General features: G+C 41.6%; 1 long non-coding RNA gene and 1 pseudogene across 2 annotated transcripts in view; one reads left to right on the forward strand and one right to left on the reverse strand.

Annotated features, from left to right (window-relative positions):
* The window catches only part of LOC101705318 (uncharacterized), a 136,492-nt gene that overhangs the window by 22,421 nt on the left and 93,463 nt on the right, over positions 1–20,608 (reverse strand). Inside the window, exon 6 of one of the 2 annotated variants that reach the window (XR_015450329.1) lies at positions 6,876–8,245. The exons of the other annotated variant lie outside the window; for it this stretch is intronic. This is a non-coding gene — a long non-coding RNA (uncharacterized LOC101705318). Of the gene's footprint in view, positions 1–6,875; positions 8,246–20,608 lie in introns of those variants that run through there. 2 annotated transcript variants of the gene reach the window in all.
* Positions 10,735–14,541, forward strand: LOC101699023 (RAD52 motif-containing protein 1 pseudogene; annotated as a pseudogene).

Below are 20,608 nucleotides of genomic sequence, written 5' to 3' on the forward strand. Positions count from 1 at the left end.
TGTTTTTTTAGTGAATTACTGTAAGAATGCCTTCCTTGTGGGCAGGCATACCTTCTGTTGCTGGGTGTCATAGTTTGGACATTAGTTGTTCACCAAAGGTGCATATGTTAAATACTTGGTCCTAGGCAGCACTATGAGAGGTGGTGGAACATTTATAAGCTTGGTCCTTTTGGAGGTCTTCAAGTCATTCGAGCCATACCTTGAAGGGGCTAATGGGCTAGCTCCAGCCCCTTCTTCTTCTTCTCTTTTTCTTCCTGTTCATAAGGTGAACAATTGTGCTCCACTACATACTCTTGCTGCCTTGCCATAAGCCCAATAGCCATAGAGTCAATTGATAATAGACTGGAACCTCTAAATTGTGAGTCAAAATAAATGATTACTTCTGGTAAGTTGATTACTTCTGGTATTTGTTACAGTGACAGAAAGTTGACTAACACAATGGAACTTTGCCAACCCTCTTGAGAAGAGAGGTAACATTAGAAGGAAGGCTTGAACTTTCTATTTTTGGAACAGGAGAGAGAAATTGGGTGGATATATTGCAAGACCCATATAAGCAGCCATATTGAATGCCTTCATTTTGTTCATGTCCTGAGAGACACTAAAGGAGACTGAGTTTAAGGGTGGTGGTCTAATCTGGAGGAGGGAATTTCAAAGCAGCCCAACATTCAGCTTGTAGCCTTGGTATTCCTGGCTACTTTTAGCCAGATCTACAGTGAAAATCAGTAGGAGAAAGTAGATACAGAAACTCAGCAGTTTCATTAAAAAAAAAAAAAAAAAAGAGGTACCTGTAAAGTTGGGGTCATGGACAGGAGAAGCACTGATTTTGAGGCCAGCCTTGGCTACATAGGCCAGCGTGAATTACATAGTGAGACCCTGTCGAGAGAGAGAGAGAGAGAGAGAGAGAGAGCACATTGTTCAAGAAGGGATGCCTAAGCAATTGGTTCCCTGGGATTCATTTCACAGTGCTTAGTCATCCAGGAACTCAAAGGCCCCTGCAGTTCTGATCCAAGGGGAATAGTTACTGCTCAAACTGGTGGCAGACCTTGGCATCATTTACATGGTGCTGATTTTATAGGCATGTAGAATGCATGAATTATGATTTCCACCCACATTTCAGAAAACAGCCTTTGAAACCAGGAAGTGTGCCTCTGAGATAGTAGTGTGTGAAGCTGTGAAAGTGAAGCCAAAAGTGAAGTGAAGACCTCAGGAAGTTGGGGAAGTCAGGAACATGAAACATCTGCTGAGGAAAGTCACAGGCAGGGAGCACATTCTGATCAACAGAAAGGCCATGTGGGCTGTCGAAGCCCTTTAGAATTCATATCCCACCACAATTTGCCCCAGATGCTAAACATGAAGCTACTATGTTTGCTCTCTTAGATTTCTGTTTTACTTTGGTGTGATTTCTTTCTACCCCCTGTTCTGCCCCTTTGAAATGGGAATATTTACCTTGTGCCATTGTATACTGGAAATATTTAACTTTCTTTTTGATTTTTACAGGGACTCACAGCTAAGAGTTTGCCTTTAGTCTCAGAGAAGACTTAGGACTTGGACTTTTTAGCAATGCTGGATTGTTAAGACTTTGGCAACTTTTACAGAGATGGAGTAAATGCATTTTGCATAATGAAATGGACATGAACCTTTTGGGAGCCAGGGGCAGAACGTTATGTTTAGATCTAAAATGTTCCTCAAAAGTTTTCATGTGTTTGGAAGTTTATTGGACATAGGGTGGTCTACTCATCAGTAAATCCATCAATTGATGAATTCAGTGTCTCAATGTGCTATTAGGAGGTGGGGCCTGGTTGGAGATGGCTCATTGGGGGTGTGACCTGGAAGGGTGTGTATTCTTGACCTTGGCCTCTCTCTCTCTCTCTCTCTCTCTCTCTCTCTCTCTCTCTCTCTCTCTCTCTCTCTCCCTCCTTCCTGGCTGCCTGGATTTAACAGCTTTCCTCAGCCATGCCCTTCCACCATGTCATTTTTGTCTTGGAGCCAGCTTACCACGGACTGAAACCATGATCCAAATTAAATCTCTTCTCATTTAAATTATTATGGTTATTGGATGTTTTGTCCCAGTGATAAGAAAGTGACTAATACAATTGGGAATAATACCCTCATTTTCCAGATAAAGGAATGGAGGCACAGAGAGATTCAGCAACTTGTTCAGGTGGTGCTGTATAAGTACTCTACCTAATATGCTTATCACTCTATTCCTTATGTGCTCCTAGCTTTAAGTGCTAAAAAGGAAGCTGAGGTAGTATTGTATTGTATACAAGTATTGTATCTGCACTCTATGCAAGAAGAAGGAAGAAGCAATGAGGTTAAATGGAGAAACAGAAACTGTAGTACATCTGTAAATGGTTTGCATTTTAACACAGCTCACCAAATAGGCAAATGAACAAAACTGACAGACAGTAAAATATACATTCTAGATAACCCATCTTAGGGATAACTTCAAATCCGTCATAAATATACCCAGCTGAAGCTACAAGGTTCCTGTCTCCATTTTTAGGGCCAACACTATTTATTTTAGTGTGTACTTTTAAAATTCTACCTAATAAAACCCTTTATGTCACTTACTGATGTGTCTTGAAAATTCTTGCTCTGTGACAGAAGTCAGCAAACCTGAAACCTGTTCCCACCCCACCCTGAAATCTGGGTGGAGTGAGTCAAGGTTTCATATCTCCAGTTTGGGGATCTTCTTGAACTCTGTCTGGTGACATATCAACTGTGAGTACTGGACTGATAAGGTCAGACAGACTTGGGGTTTATGATTTAAGGACTTGTGGTAGGATGTGCACAAAGAATGTCTCTGCTTTGATTAAGATACATGTGAAATGACCTGCTGTTTTATTTTTGCTTTTATAACAAGCTGTCTCTTATTTGTACTAACTTAGATGGGTTGCTGTCCTTTGTAATAAAAAAAATCTGTCTAGAACTCCCTCCAAAAAGATCACATTTAAGATGTCCAAAGGAGATGGCCATAAAATCAAATGTTTTAAAATAAACTTACTGGTTATTCAATTTTCTACTCAGGAAAACACAGGTTTCCTGACTGATTTTCTATTAGGAGAGAAATGAAAGATCATGCCAGGAAACATGAAGTTCTCAGGAAGTAATTTGGTTATAAACATATTTCCTTAATAGGATACAATTTGATTCTAACTCTCATTACCTTCTGACAAGAACAGTAAGATACTGGTTGTTTAGTCAACGATTTGTGAAGCTCTCTGAAATGTTCATAGCCCAGTGGGGAACACGGAGCAGATGCCCTCATCCATCCTCATTTTCCTGATGAGACTCAGAGGCTTTGGAAACTGAGATCACATGGGGAGTAGGAAACTGGCCAGGTCTTTAGGTTTCTGGGCCAGGGCTCTTTCTACCACTGTGTGTTATTCCTTACAGCCTAGGTGTCAAGGATATTTCTTTCTGGCCATACAAATCTCTGGGTTCCATTGGAGCCTCTCTGGTTAAGTGTTTTGAAGAAAATTGTCATTACTATATCATGGTCAGTTACAGAGCTCTTGAAATATAATGCTTATCATAAAGTCATTTGCTTGCAGATGTTTCCTTCGATGACTAAGAGTTTCTGTGCCCTGAGGCACATTCTTTAAGTATTTTATTGAACCCACTCTTCTATTGACCTTATGAAGAACTTCCATTTTTGCAACAAGGTGACCACATAATCAAACTTTTTGACATTCTTAACAGTGGGATAGCATTTAAATAGGACAATTATGTAACCTTACTCACTTCCTGTGGATATTCTGAAACATTATTTTATGAACTCATATCTGCCTTCTGCTCATAAAATGGCAAGGTCAGTACTATATATCCCTTATACTGCTATCATCCATCCCCTCCCCAAACCAAGAGATTTATTTAATTTTTATATCCTTTTGATATGTTTTCAACTTTAAATTGCCACTGGAGAAGTTACACACTTGGTTAAGCTCCAACAGAATATTTTTTTAAATCTGAAATTTTGAAAAAAATTATAATTTGAAAAAAACTCAAAAGGAGTTGAAAAATAAGAGTAAATACTAATTAGAGTTCAAGAGGCAGGCACACTGAATTCCCAGGTTTGACAAGGAAAGGTCATGCTCCATTTTGCAAAGATTTTCTACTCTGCTTTTCAGGTTAGGCAAGCCATCCTGGCCTCCCTCAGTACAACTTTAGACTGGCTCTTTGGTAATTCAGGCCAATACCTGAGCGGCTTCAGGGAGGGAGATGCTGCCATCTCAACATCCTAGAGGCTCAATGCTGCCTGGTCTGGGCTAGGACTTTGGTAGACAAAGCAAGGAATGGCTCTGAAGAGCATAGGTCTCCATCTCATAAATAGAACAGTCACTTATCCATTAATTGAGAGACATACAAATGCTTCTTGTGGGATGATTAGGGAAGGTGGTCACCCTCTGATAGTCAATGACATTTCTCAGCCCACATCTCTGTTTTCTTATTATGCAATTGAAGGCAGAAAATTGTCTAGACCTAAAGATGCAGTTCCTTCTTTAGGGCTCTTATAAACAGGAATCCAAAAAGTCGTTGGATCTGATTTGTGCAAATCTAAGAGGAGCTCAGCAGAATTTAGTATATCTGCTTGAATCAATACAAGTCTTTTTGAGATGGGGATGGTGGTGTACTCCCATAATCCCAGCTACTCAAGAGATTGAGACAAGAAGATTAAAAGTTTGGGCCAGGGCTGGAGATTTAGCTCAATGGCACTGTGCCTACCTTGCAAATGCAAGGTCCTGAGTTTGATCCCCTGTACAAAAAAAAAAAAGAAGTTTGGGCTAGCCTGGGCAATTTAGCAAGACCCTATCTCAAAATTTTAAAAAAGTTGACCAGGGATGTAGCTCAGGGTAGAGCCTGTGCCCAGGATGTGTGAGGCCTTGGATTCAATTCCTAGTCAAAAGAAAAAAAAAAAAATCACCACCATCACCAACAAAAACAAACAAAAAACACAAGCCTTTCCTTAAGGATTGACCCTGATTTACACTCAGTTTTAAAGGAGCCTAAATAATTGTTAGTCAAGACATACCCTTAGAGTCAGCCTATTTGTGCATTAATCTCAGAATCCAGAATACCATCAAATTTTCCTCTCCCCACAAAACTAAGGCCTTCAGAATGAGCCCATGTTCTCACTGGTCTAATTCTCCTGTGGACCTCTGGGCTTCCAACCATTCATCTCAACAACCAAAGCCTAGAACAGAACGTGGTTAAATACCAGGGTCCTGACGCTAATGTTAACTGCTAGGCTGGTATCTATGTTTTCTATTTCTTCCCCAACTCAATGGAATTTGGCTCATAGAGAATTGAGACTTCTTTTTTATTCTCTTAAGATTCCATTTACATGGGCTAGGGATTTAGCTCAGTGGCACCGCGCCTGCCTTGCAAACGCAAGGTCCTGAGATTGATCCCCAGTACCAAAAAAGATTCCATTTACAACTTTTTCTCTTGTTTAGTTGTAAAGGAAAGCATTACCCCTGGACCTAAGATGTTAAAAGGACTATGCATCATTGGTTTTGTTTTATTTTCCAATCTGCACAATTGGCATTTGGGCCAGATAATTGTCGTGGGGACTGTCCTGTGGCCTGCAACATGATCAGTGATGGCAAACCTTTCAGAGCTTTCAATGATACAAACAGCCCACTGGGGCATGTGCCATAGGTTGGCCACCACTGTACTTGATGCTAGTAGCACTCTCCCTCCCCATTAGATGTACTCTACAAACAGTCCCTGACTTAGGATGATTTGATATAGGATTTGTGAACTTTATGATGGTATGAAAGCCATGTGCATTCAACAGAAACCGTACTTCAGATTTGAAATTTGGATCATATCCTAGGATACTAAAAATGTGGTACAATACCCTCCCGTTATGCTGGGCAGCAGTAGCAAACTACAGTTCCCAGTCACTCACTCAATTACAAGGGGAAATAATCTGTACTCTGCAGTGTACTATGGTGTTGGGTAGGTTATAGATATTAAATGCATTTTTAAACTTAGGCTATTATCAACTTGCAATGGGTTTATTGGGATGATACTCTATCATGATGAAGTCAAGAAGAATCTATGACAAACAAAAATGTCTCTGAACATTGCAAATATCTCTGGGGAGGGGAGGCAAATTGTTCCAGACAGAAATCAAATCTGGTAGAGGAAGAGGCCTACCATATTGGCCTCCTTTGCATGGCTTTCATAGAACTCTCTGCCAAGAACTGAATCTTGGCATCCTTGCAGTAACCCTATTCATGTAGTTACCTAACAAATAGCAGTTATTCATACATGACAGACTTTTTAGTAAGTGCTTTCATACATTATTGCACTAAATCTGACAATAACCTTATGTGGTAAGTACAATTCCAAGTGATATCTGTTTAAATAGAAGGAAACTGAGGCTTGGAAAGATGAGGTACTTGCTTGTGGTCACCCAGAGTCAGTGGCAGAGTCAGGAATGCATATGTGACATTCAGAGACGCCCCGTGACAACAAAATTCTACTATTCCTTTTATGTAGACAGTAAAATTAATAGGTTAGGATTCATAACATCAGGCAAAACCCAAACAGACTTTCCTGGGTTTAATAGTTCCTGAAAACTCTGAGTTTGTATGAGTCTGCCTTCTTTCATTTCATGTTTTTATAAACATCAGGGGAGCGATAATCACTTGAACAGTTAAATTGATTTAGGACAGTAAAATCCATTTTTTCTCCATCTTGAAATGACTTTGAATCATTTGACATTCTGAGCAGACTACAATCCTTCCAGCACCCTGCCACCCCACTTCCCCCTGCTGCTGCACAAACCCCTTCACCTACTCTTATATTTCCTTTTAATTTCCCAAACAAGATTACATTTTGTATTTCATATGTTACTCCAAGGAACAATAATGAGGAACTCTGCAGCCAAAATGCTCAGAAGGGAATCAAGGGAATCAAGAAAAGAAGAAAAGCAGTGGAAAAGGAAAACTGAAAAAACAAATATTTTCTAGACCCTTTGAAATAAAGGCTTGATAATTCACAGTGCTTTGCAAAATGTCGCATTTGATTGCTAGTTTAAAAAAGAATCATTGGATTGCCTTTGGTCCACCAGTGGGTAAAGAGACGGCTCTGGTTGGCCTTGAAAACCACACCCCAATGTCATGACCAGGGCCTTTAGGCTTAGTCCTTTCCAATGTTGTAGAAAGATATCCAGAGAATAAAATTTTTGTTTGTTTTGATTTTACCATTACTTTCCCCATCTTTCTTCATGCAGCAGGAGACCACAGTGAGTCCTGAGTCTGGGGGTCCTGAGCCTGGGTTCAGAGTCAAGGAGCTGACATTAGAACCCTAATTGTGAGACAGAGGAAAGAGCATCGGTAGGTTGGCCCACATGCCCTGGGATTGGCTTTGGTGGGGCCAGAACAAAATGTTACCAGCTTTTGGGTCCCAAAGAGATTCTTTCCAGGCTTTTGATGTTCTGAACAAAGAACTGGACAGACATGTGATAAAAAGGTAGTAAGAATTTACATTTATTAAAGGTGGAAAAGAAATATGCTCTGCAGAGTGAGAGCTGGCTAGTGTATGAACTCACAGTTGCCACAAGGATAATGACAGAGCTCTTTTGTATATGAATTCCTAGGTTGCTTCCCACCTTGCAAACAAGGCATTTGGGAAGGTTGTGCTATCAGTAACTCACTTGGCCTGACATCAGAATTAAGCTGTCCTATCAAAGGCCTGCTTGGTTTTGTGTCAGGTATAAATGAAGAATTGAAAATGGCACTTTTTTGATTGGTCCCACCTGCAGGGTTGGGAACTGTATAGTCAACCTGAATTCTGTGTTCTGTGAATGTGCCCTGGGTCTTCAGGACTGCCAAGCTCTTCGTAGTTGTTTGACCAGTTTTTCCTCCCCTAATCTCCTACCTCAATACTACCCCCAGAATATGGCACCCTGGCACTTGAGAGAACAGCAGGAAGGTCACTCTCACTTTTCTCTTACCCTTCTCCTCTAAAACTCTCATTCAAGAGGTGCCCTCTTCAGCAACTACAGAGAGAGAGAGGAAGAGAGAAAGGGGGGCACCTTATCTCTAAAGACAAGGGGACAGAGAATCTGGACACATGGGCCTTGCTAAGTCCCTCGCAGTTCATCGCCAGTAGATCATGGCCTCTTTGTCCAATCATGCTTCTCCACCACTATATCCACTTCTTCATAAAATCCAACATAAAAATATACAGGTTCCTTCTCTCTTTGGGTCTTCATTTCTGATGGCTCCTGTATCACATAAAACTTTATTACATACGTGTATATGCTTTTCTCTTGTTAATCTGTCTTTTGTCATAGGGGTCTCTGCCATAACCTAGGATGGAAAAAAGAAGGATATTTTGTCCCCCTTCAGCTGTGGCATGGGCTGTAGACCAAAGATATATTGATCCCATTTTTCTGGGAACTTATCCATGAGCCCAGTCAGAACTAACATAGGGACTTGTTTACGTAAGAATAAGATTAGATGAAGAAATCACATCTAAAATGTGAAAGCAGCATGTAAACAAGACCCCTCTTCTCTTCTAAAGCCAAGGGTCTAGTCAGGATCAAGAAGAGGGTACAATACTAGGTATTTACTCTTTTCCCTAAAAGAAAAACACAGTCCAAAACCCTATCCAGCCTCTCTTTGCTCTTCTTTTACCTCATAAAGTAAAAACACAGGACTCTTTGGGAAAGGGGTATAAGAATAATAATGTGATTAGTTAGACAGTAAGTTTAGTATTGTTCAAACTGCACACTGCAACTCTGTAGAGGTTAATAAAATCAATTTGATAGGTTACAAATAGCACTTTAAAAACAAGCACCAACAAACAAAACACTAGAATTTGACAGCAGGTCTGGTGGTGTGAGGTATATAAGGAAAGGCTATCTGGAAGGGCCTCTAAATTTAATTCCCATTTCAAGAGCTCACTCATCTAGTTGTGACCAAACCTTTGCCTAGCAGTCTACCTGAATCTGTTTATGAACAATCATTCTTAGATTACAGCCCTCTTCCCCAGAATGTGTACAGTTTGGAGCAGTCTTATTTTGTTTTGTTTTCCCTCATGTGGGTGCTCTGAAGAAAGGCTTTTATAGTCAAATATTTGAGAAACACTCTATTCTGTATTTCTCTCTTGTAGACTCCCAGTGCACTTCAGCCTGTGAAAGAACATAGTCAAGAGAACAGTTTAATTTTGTTCAGCCCAAAAGGCCCCAAACACATTGGACCATGAAGCCCTTAATAAAGCAGTTTCTATTAAGAGTCCCACTCCGTTTGGCCCAGCCCTTAGCTACCTCTTCCCATTAGCTCTCTGCATCTTAGCATGGTGACCACTCCTGACGTATAGTTTTTCCTCAGCAGCACACAATAGGTCCTCCCTGATCTTCCTGATGGAAGGAAGGTTTACCAAATTACCTGCTCCACAACAGGAGGACTTTCAATATGGAAGGCCCAAACATTAGACTCTCCCTCCAGCTTTTATTCAGAGAGAAACATTTCCTATTCTAAGCCAATTTCTACAATTTTTGTTGAATTGAATCCAGTAGCTGGTCAGTTGATCACTGGGGGTAAAGTCTGATTTTTGGTTTTTAAATTATTTTATATTCCTTTTCCTCTTTCCTCACGTGGGTGCTGTACCATGAAGTGTGACCGAGCACCTGCCTGTGTGTGCACAGTGCCCTGAACTCTACCATTTGAGCACTTTCTTTTCTTCTTGTTCAAATAAAAAATAAACCACACCAGCCAGGGCATGTAGCCACTCCCTAGAGTCTGTTAATGAACTGCTTTTATATATTGTTGTAAAACAATCAACACTCCAGTCTGTCCGTTAGAAACAGGTGCCAAGAGAAAAAAATGTTTAATTTTTCCACGTGGCAAGGACTCTGACAAGCACTGCTGCCAACCAAAGTAAGCTTGTTTACGCCACTAAATCATAGGTCTAAAAAGAGTCTTCCTTTTTGCCTCAGGATCTGTCTGGTTGCTGGTTGGCAACTGGCTCCTACACAACCTCCTCTCTTTGACCCTGCATCTTTGACATCACCTCCCTACTGGGCTAACCAGTTCTAGTCCCTTCAAAGTCAGCTGCTTTGGCTATTTGAAAGCTGCTTTTTAGAACTATCTCTTCTTCGTCATTTCAGAAATGAATCCTGCTAACCAGCACCTGGGCTGGGGAGGGTTTTCCATTCTTGCTAACTTCAGCAGCTCTATTGTCCCCCAGTAAGAGCCAAGAGGACACGCCTGCTCACTCACAGGAGACTTGAGAACTCCCTCAGCCCCAGTAAGTGATTCCATTACCCAGGCTTCTTAGCCCAGCCTGCTCCCTGCAACCCCCAATTCCCATCTTCCCTTTAACTTCTACTTATTTTCTTCCCATACATTCAAATAGCTCCAACTGATGAAATAATACCCAGTGTACTGCTTTTTAACTGATGGGCTCTAATTATTACACCAAATTCTGCACATCCATGCAAAATAAGGCGTGGCTCTCTCAAGGTTTCGTTTGTTCATTTTTCATGTAAGTATTCACTCTATGTGCAGGAAATATCTAGGGCTCTATATACCTGACTGTACCATAACAATGGCACAATCCTTGCCCTGTGCTTACATGACAGTGAGGGAGACAGATAATAAATAACACAAGCAACATATATAGGCTATGAGTGACCAATGCACAAGAGAGAAAATAAAGCAGTGAAGATGTGCTAGAAAGTATTAGGGCAGGCATGGGGTGAGAGCCAAGATGGGGGTGACCAGCAGAGGCTTCTCTGACAAGTTGGTGTTTGTGCAAAATTCTTAGAATACAAGAGAGCTGTGTAGGAAAAGCATGTCAGGTGCTGAGGCACAGCGCCGTGGCATTTGGGGAAACAGCAAAAAAGCAGGAAGGTGACTTGCTCTTCCCACCATTTTCTGAAGCAGGTCCTATAATCTGGGAAGGAATTTTTTTATCTTCCCCTGAAGAAGTTGTGAGACCCTCATTCAGGAGGTTTCCTCCCCGTACCTAGAGGAAAAGAACATCCTTATCTCTGAAGACAAAAAGATAACAAAGAGGCCTTGCTAAGTCACCATCAGCCTGTTCCCATTTGATCACACCCACATTGGCCAATTATAGTTCACTATGACTATCTACCTCGTCATCATAGACACTACCCATTCTTCAGGTCTTCATTTCCTAATGAAGCCTCCCATATCTTATAAACTTATATTAAATAAATGTTTATACTGTCCTCTTGTTAATCTGTCTTTCATTATATGGGCCACACCCATGAACCTAAGATGAGAATGACATTTCTTTCTCTCTTTGTAGGCTAAGAGAGCAGTACATGCCAAAGCTCTTGGGTGGAAATATGTCTCCCATAAAGAAAAAATATGCACGAAGTGCCTGGCACACAGATAACACTTAATAGATGTAGTGTATTAGTCAGATTTTGTTACTATAATAAAATACTGGAGGGAGGTTGTTTATAAAGTCCACTTTAGCTTATGGCCCTAGATGTGCAAGATCTAGGGATCTCATCTGGTGATGATCTTCTTGCTGGCAAAGTCCCAAGGGGGCTTACAACATCACATGGCAAGAGACAAGGAATGGTGACTATGCGTATGGGTTCTCTCCCTCTTCTTACAAAGCCGCAGGATTGGATCATGAGGGCTCCATCCTAGTGATCTTATTTAATCCTATATTTCCCAAAGCCCTTTCACCTCTAAATACCAAAGTCAGGTTGAGTTCCCACTCCCTTAACATCATTAACATATAGCTTTGAGGATAAAATTATTGCATGAATTTTGGGGGGAACTGTATTCAGATTGTAACAGGTGGCCATAATTATGATAGCCACCCATTAGATGTTTGTGGTTTGAGTGATAGAAACAGGTGCATAGTTATTGGGCCAACTAGGCCCAAGTGTGTCCCTTGGCCCAGAAGGAGTAATTTATTATGGCTGTGAAGACCTCTAAGTATGACTCTGGCACCCATCCCACTGGGATTCTTTCCCCCTCAGGAAGGTCATAAAGCCATTGCCCATGGAAGAAGATGATGAGAGGACTTCATTTGCCTGCCATAGTGCAGTAGTCCTCTAAGTACGGTCCCCAGAGCAGCAGCAATTCCAGGGAACTTGTTAGAAAGGCAAATTATCAAGCTACACAAAGTCAACAGAATTGGAAACTTTGGTATGGGGCTCAGCACTGTTGTTTTAACAAGCCCTCTAGGTGATTTTGATATGTGCTAAGCTTTGAGAACCACTGCTTACTGTTTCTGTTCTCAGTTTCCCAAGGCTGGGAAAGGGTTCACTAGGTCATCAGTGTCTGCCTTTGTTGTCTGTAAACCCATGTTGTGAGAAGGACAGTTTATTATTGTTGTTATTTTAAGTTTCCTGAGATGCCCTGTGGCTTTCTATGGCTGTGCCTGCTCAGGATCTCTGAAGACAGCCCATCTGCCTCCCTACACTGATGTTACCAAAGTTCAAATTAAAACAGTTCCTGCTAGGCTCTGAGACCCACGCACATGACTTCCTCTACCCTTGTCCAGCATTAGCAAAACTGGCACCAACTACCCCTGAGAGCTATTTTAAGTTTTGTTATTATAGAATTTAAAAAGAAAAAAAAAACCTTTGAAAGCCAAGATAGAGCAGGTTCAGATGTTCAGACAAGACCCAGAATTTATTCCTTTCCCTGCCCCAGGAAGATGTTATCTTGCTCTTTCCTGTGAATCAGATAATGTGTACTGCTCCAGGAAACAGGGCCACTTCCAGTAACTTTCCTGGCACGGAGAGGCCAGGTGACCCAGGTTTTCCATAGGAGTTATAAAAATAACTATTGGTCTTACATTGGAATGATGGAGGGAAGGGTGTGCTCTTGTATAAAAGGAAGGAGGAGGTCACTGGAAATCTGATTTGTTTCTCCTCAGTTCAAATCCTCTGGAAACTTCCATTGATTTAAGCAACTATTCTCAAAGTTAATCCAAAACAGAATTACCTGGGACTTTTGTTTGAAGTTTAGATTCCTGGGGACTCTAAAATAAGTGCTTCTAGTATATGTGGCCCTTCAATTTTTGGAATTACAGGAAAGATCTAACCTAAATTTCAGAACCTCCGAGAAAAATGTCTCCTCATGATGCAGGAGCAGATATCTTTTTTTTTTTTCTTTTCTTTTTGGTACCGAGGTTGAACTCAGGATCTTGCACTTTCGAGGCAGGTGCAGTGCCACTGAGCTAAATTCCTGGCTCAGGAGTAGATATCTTAAGAATAATCTCTTACCATTTTCCTTTGGCCAGTAAGAATAATATTTGTTTTTATTTTTTGGTAGTTCATATATTTTATAAGTTTTCTTCTAATTCTAATTTCCTGAGAACTTTTGTTAGGAAGTTCTATTAAAAATTATACAAGAAGCTAGTGTCTTTGGTGGTTCCCACCACCAGTGACAGAGCCTTGTTGGTATAGAACTAAAGTTCTGGACCCCTGGCCCAGGCCTCATATCCTTCAAGGTCTCTAAATTTGGATGTCTGTATTCAGTCTTGGTTCTCCCAAACACTGCTAGACCTGTCCTGGTTTCTATGCCCTTAGCAAATTTTATTCAGCCAAAGATCCCCCGGAAGCCCAAAAGGCATGTGATGGGAGGCTCCTTTTCCAGAAATCTCCGGTGAAAGTTTGTCTTGGGACCAGAGACAGAAGGCAGCTCGATATCAGGCCCTTGCCCTAAACAGCTTACGATGCCAACCACTGGCAAATTATTGACTTTGGTTTTAATGGATGGTCAAAAAGGATCATCAAGCATCAGGAGCTTTCTGTCCTTGAATGAAGGGAAAATGAAGATCTCGCCCCACCCCTTAAGAAGCAAAGCCTGGAGCCCTTTTGTGCTTTAGAGGTAGTGTTGCAGTCCAATGAGTGCAGTAGTCCTGGAGCTGGGACTGCAGAAGAGATTGTGGATGAGCTGGAGGAAGGACCGCTGTCATTCCTCATGAAAAGGAAGATGGCCCAGAAGCTGTTCTTCTTCAGATGGCTTTGTCAGGTGTACTCCAGAAACTGTCACTTGTGGTTTTGGAAAGTGAGAAAATAGCCTTGGAGTACAGACCTAGTAAGGTGACACAGATGCCAGGATGAAGACCTTCTGGATTTGATTCAAGTCAGCTGCTTTTCTTAGAAGCTGTACAGCCAAGGGGAGGAAGAATATCTCTGAGAAATTAACTTGGAGCAAGAAAAGCTCAGGCCGCTAGACTGAGCTAGCACTTCTGAGTACCCCGAGGACCAGCACTGTGACTTCCATGGGAGGCTCTGTCATGCCCCACCCAAGGGGCTGCTGGAGGCCCAGGACCACCTAAATCTGAGTCCTACATCCTGCCTTGGTAGGGGGACACAGCCTTGTTGCAGGCTGCTGTCACCTCTGCCGAGGCAAGGGAATTAGGTCTGTTCACTGTGGGAAAAGGCTCACTGAGGTCACACTAAGGCCATCTCGGCCAGACCACAATTAAGGTTTCTTATACAATGATGTCAGAAAGGGTGCGGTGGGACAGGATGTATAAGGTTCCCATGGCACTTGCCACAATGGCCATCAGAAAAATTCCGGCAGGAATAGTGCTGGCATTCTACTGGCCCAGGTTTCTGTGACCCAGCCTTTATCCCACTTTGGTGAACTTCTGGGCTCCAGGGCTCCTCATGTGGCCAGAGTGGTGACTACTAGTCTCAGCAGCCCCACTTCCAGAGTGGGCCTGATACTCAGTCCAGCTGAACTCTGAGCCCCTGGGGTCAAATGCATCATCTCTTCCCACACATCTAATCTCCACTAGAATTGCTCTATGCTCCTACTCCTCTGGCAGAGCCAGAGGCTTTGATTACTTGGGGTCCTCTGTGCCCACCAAGGTGTTGCTTCTGCCTCAGGAGTTGACTGGACAGCTGCTGCAGGAACCAGATTAGATCACAGCTGCACACCAGGTTTGATATGATACGCTTCCTAGGCAAGAGAGGGTCCCAGAGAAGGTTTCAATTCTAGATGGACATAGAATTAAACTCTAGCTCTGCCTCCTCAACTCAAAAGGAAGATGGAGGCTTCTGCTCTGGATCTTGCTGCAAACCACCAATTACTTGAAATACTTGTTCTACCTCTAATAAATCAGACTTCAAAAGTATCACAGTTGATATCACCCCTGAAACTGAAGAAAGATGTAGCACAGCACTGGCAACTTGCTAAAGTGGTTGCTGGAACTCCATATCAATTGGCAAAACCTAAGCTTCAGAAACAAACCTTGCAGGACGGTAACAGATCCTCATATAGCTACAGCTGACCATGACGACCTACATCTGGAATATCAGGAGAACTGAGATGAGGTCCCAGAGCCCCTGAACACACTGAGTCATCTCAATTCCAGCTGGAGGAGGCTCAAACTCAAAATCCAGAGAATCCCCAAATCTAGTCCTCTAGACCTCAACAAGAAGCCCCATGTTGGCTTTCACAGTCCCCTGAGAAAGCTGAATCTTCGGCCCCAGCTCAGCACGAAAGTTCTACTAGAGAGGATGTAAGTCAGCCACCAGGGCATCAGGAGTGAATGTTCCATCCCTGAGCAGGAGTGAACTCATCACTCACATTTGCCAAACGTCACATTTTAAACTTGTGAGTATGGGGATTATGATAACTGCAGAGGCAATGAAGGAGGCTCAACCTGTTCCAAGTCAGCAGCATTCCCCAGGGCAGCCTCCACAGAATCCCAAGGAGGTGGAACTTTCTCCCCTAGCTCAGCCTCAGTGTCATCCTGTGGAGACTGACTCTTTCTCCAGGCTACTGAGGAGCCTGCAAAGCCTTCTGATGAAGTCAAATCTCCCGTCCAGGAAGAGGTTAAACTTTCTCAAACTATGCAGGAGACTCCAATTCAGCATCCAGAAAGCCCACAGAGGCTGTAGCTCAGTTCATGATGACTCTTCCAGTGCCAGATCAGGTCCGGCTCAGCATCCAACATCACCCAGTGTTCCAGTTTGGCTTTGCATGTGGAGCTGACAGTAAGTCTTGAACCTACTAGAGGCAGAACGAACATTCTGTAGCCCTGCAGAAGCTGCAGCTCCTCCGAAGCTCCCTGCAGGGACACATGCACAGCCACAGCAGGTACAGTCTTTATCCCATTCTCACTCTAGTCACAGTTTGCCATTTGGAAATGGAATGGAACCGCAACTCAGTACTCCGGAAGTTAAACCCCAGGAAAAGCATTACCTGTTTAAAAGGAATAGAATGCTACCACAGACGCTATACGTGAGCTCTGTGGTCCTGTGCTGGTCTCAGACTGGTGCAGAGGCTCTGCTGTGTGCCTGACGTAGGACCCAACATCCGAACAACATGCTGGCCATCTTGTAATGGTCACTTTTTTCTGCCTGCGCTCTGTATTCTGCCTTTTCCTCCAGGTCTTCCGGGTCATCCTCATCTGCCCAGCTCACATTCACTGACTTTCTCTTTTAACCTTTATCTTGTTCACTTTTCCTATCCCATTCTCCTTTATACTAATGTGTTCCTTTTCCAGTCTTTTATTTGTGATTGTCCTTTCTCTTTCTTGTTACCCGTTTTTATTTTGCTCCATCCCATCTTTGCTCAACTTCTGCTCTCTCATTGTGCTCCGCCCTTTTTACATTTTATTTCATTCATGATAATACTGAATGGCAAGTGGTTAGGAGTAGATTCTGGGCCTGGGGGTATAGCTCAGTGGTAGAGTGCTTGCCTAGTGTGTGCAGAGCCACTGGTTCCATCCCTAGTACCCTTATCCTCCCGAAAATGAAACAAAACAAAATGATGACTAGATTCTGGAACCAGACTGACTGAGTTTGAACACAGTTTTTCACTTATTCACTTTGTAACTTTGGGCAAGTAGTTTAGCTCTGTGACTGTTTCCTCATCTGTAAAAAGAGGATTATGATAGTCACCATTTCCTAGGGTTGTGCGATGCAGAAGAGTGAATACCTGTGACGCATATATCAGCACCTAACCTGTGAGTGTTAGCTCATATGAGTGTCAGCTGCTGCTATTATTATTATTATTATTATTATTTCCTGAATTATGTGCAGAACTCATTTTTGTCCCTTGCATCCAGTTTGTGCCCTACCCATGAGGGCTAAGTACACTGGGAGCCACAGAAGGATAACATTTTCTCCAGAACATGAAAATGATAGGTGAGGAGGAAGAGAAAGGCATTAAAAGGGAACCGGTGTATAATTCAGGGCTAGAAGAGGATGCAGGCCACAGGTACTCTCATTCTTCAGAATCTGGAACCACAAAGTGTGAAGTTAGGGAAAGCTGCATGGGTCAGAGCAAACTTAACCTGGTACACAGAGAGAATCTGCGATTGTCAAGCAGAGGAAACACAGTCTAGGCAAAGGCACGGGGGCGGGGATGATCAGGATTTAATAGGCCAGTCTGCCTCCAAAGAACCAGGTGAGGAAGCAACCAGAGTACTATCTTCAGTTATTAACCTTGAATTTCAGCTTCAAGGGCTTACAGTTACACAATTAAATATTGAGAGCCAGTGAAAGTTTTCAAGCAAGTGAGCGAAGTGACTAAAACAGGAGGATTATGTTAGAAACTATATACAGAGTAATCTAGAGGGGAAAGCTGAATTCAGGGAGACCACCTGGAAGCTCTAGCAAAATCTGGGAATAATGTAAGAAGGGGCTGGGCAGAGGGGTGTGATGAGAGTGGAGAGAAAATTCTGGGAGCGCTCCAGAGGAAGAATACACGATTGAGCAACTGAGCAAGGAACTGGTGATGGGGTACACAGAGGAGCGAAAAGTCCAACACAAGTCCACCATTTCTGTCCTGGACAGAGAATGACAGGTGGACAGAGCAGACAAAGGAGAGCTAATTTGAAGGAAAAGAGTTCAGTTTAAAAAACAGTATAAGGAATCCCTCTTTTCAACCTGCATCGTACCATTTGATTTAAAAAATAAATTGAAAAAGCTGTATCTTTTGGAAAATTTGTTCAATGCAGAAAATCAGGAGCATTAAGCTATATTCAGCCCACTTTATTTTGAGACAGGGTCTAGCTAAGTTGTCCAGACTGGGCTCAAACTTGAAATGCTCCTCCCTTGGCCTCCCAAGTAGTTGGGATTACATGTTTGTGACACTGTGCCCAGGAGAGACCTGGTTTTTTTCATCCTTTTATCCTCAATACTTGGCACTGTGCCTAGCGTATCTAGTAAATATTTGTAAAATTAATATATTACAAGATGTACATAAAATCTTTAGAAATATTGAGTAAAATTATTCAATTATAATTATAAGCATGTCAAAATTACAATAGTGGGGAAAGACTACAAGAGATTGTAGAAAAATTGGTTTGAATTAAGTGATAGAATTATGGATAAGAGAGAGGGGGAGAAAGGGGAGTGGAAGGAGGTGAAAAAAAGATGTGTTATGTACATGTACCAACCCCTTTCAATGATATAATCATGTGCTGCAAATATGTACTATTAAAAAATGGTTACGTAGAAAAGAAAAAATTACATAAGATATTCTCAATACTGATATGATTGTTTTTCAAAATTTAGTTTGTTGACACCACAGATTACACTGACAGATTTCCTGATATTGGCTCATTCTGGAAGTCCTAGAATAAATTCTACATGGTCAAATTTGCTAGTCTTTGAAAACATTGCTAAATTCTATGTAAAATTAAATTTGTTGTTTTAAAATTTTTATTTCTGTTAAGGTAAATAGGTTTTAAAAGTCAAATATTTTTTAAAATATGCAATTGTAATTGAAAATAGTAGCCCCTGCTTTATCCCTACCTATTTGCTTTTATGTTTCTAAATGGCACATTTATACAGCTATTTCTTTTTGTTTTGTTGTTTTGTTTTCCAGAAATGGTTTCTCAATACATTGCCCCTAGCCCTTGAACTCATGAGCTCAAGTGATTCTCTCATCTAAGCCTCCCAAGTAGCTAGGACTCCAGGTGTCTGCCCAGCGAGCCAGCTTACAACTATTTCTTGATATTTCCACTTTCAGTATCCTAGAGAGACTTTTGGATTATGGGATTTAGTTTATTTAGCCTACACAAATCCCCCCCCACACACATACACACTCCCAAACATACTCATACATCCTCACACACTCTTCCCCGTGCCAGGTACTTATGTCATAATTTTGTTTGGTTAATATCCAGTGTACGTTACTATAACTATATAAATAATATTCTCAACTAAGCCATGAAATAAGTTATGATTAAATTTCCCTCTTGTCTTGGGCGTGCTGGCAACAGCTATCAAGAGGCTGAGACAGGATCACTTGAGTTTGAGTGGTGACTCAAGACCCAGGCTAAACACACACTGGAAACAACTGGAATTCCAGACTGAAAACAACTATCTCTGAGAACACAGAAAGCATTGTCGTATTGTTTTCTACAGAGAGATTTTACCATTCTCATTCCTGATCCTGTGTGTGGCTTGATCTTTCCCTGTTTTGTCATCAGTGCTTTGCAATTTCACAATGCTGTATTTTGGTGTCAGGGATTTTTATCCTTTGAGCTTGGCTGTGGAAACATTCCCTTGCTCTGTTCTGGGAAAATTCTTTGGTAATTTATTCCCTCTCTTCTCTCTTTCTGCAACTCTTTATCTTTCAAATATTGGACTTCCTCAACTGATCCTTGAATATACTCTCTCTCTCCCTCCCTCCCTCCCTCCCTCTCTCTTCTTATGGACTTTACCATCAACTTCATCTTCCAACTAGGATTCCCAGATAAAATCCACCATACTCTGAAAAATTTTACTTTCATACAAAGTATTGCACGGACATATACTAAAATTACATTGCTTATTTGAGAGTCACATTAAACTGGGAGCCTGAGCTTTTATTTGTTAAATTTGTTAACACTTATTTGAACTCTTCTATGGGATTATTCTTTTCTGCTATCCTATTTTAAATGTTTTTTATTATTATATATTTACCATATGTAATGATCACATTCATCATAGGGAATTTGAACCTGTACATAACATGTTTTCATTCTTCTTTTTTCCCCCATTTCCCTTCCCTCCCTTCAACCCTCTTCCCCTCCCCATTTACAAAAACTTGGTTTCCATTTTTCTCTTCCATTCTCTCTCTTTTAAATCCCTTTCCCCTTCCTTTCCTTCCTCTTCCACCCTCCATTGTTCCCCTTCCCATTTGAACATGTTCTTCCTACTTCCCTATATCTGTCCTCTGTTTTGCTCCTCATTTACTCTTTGGGTTTCTCACACAAGAGAGACAATGCAATATTTAAAATTGTTTGTCTGATTTATTTCACTTAACATTATGGTCTCAAGGTATATCCATTTACCTAAAAATGACTCATTTATCCTTCTTTATGGCAGAGTAGTATTCCATTGTATATAAATATCACATTTTCTTTAGCCATTCATCTGCTGATGGGTATATGGACTGTTTCAAAGATTTAGCTATTATAAATTGTGCTGCTATAAATATGGTTATGTATATATCACTGTGATGATTTTAATTCTTTCAGGAGGATTCCTAGGAAGGGCACAGCTGGGCCAAATGGAAACCTCTAGATTTAGTTTTTTGAAGAATCTCCATACTGTTTTCACAGTGGTTGTACCAATGTACCTTCCCACCAATAGTGGAGAAGGGTTCCTTTTTACCCACACCCTTACCAGCAT

This window comes from Heterocephalus glaber, unplaced genomic scaffold, assembly GCF_053883595.1.
Source record: "Heterocephalus glaber isolate CG9 unplaced genomic scaffold, H.glaber_assembly_v1.0 deba00000942, whole genome shotgun sequence".
NCBI classification, from domain to species: Eukaryota; Metazoa; Chordata; class Mammalia; order Rodentia; family Bathyergidae; genus Heterocephalus; species Heterocephalus glaber.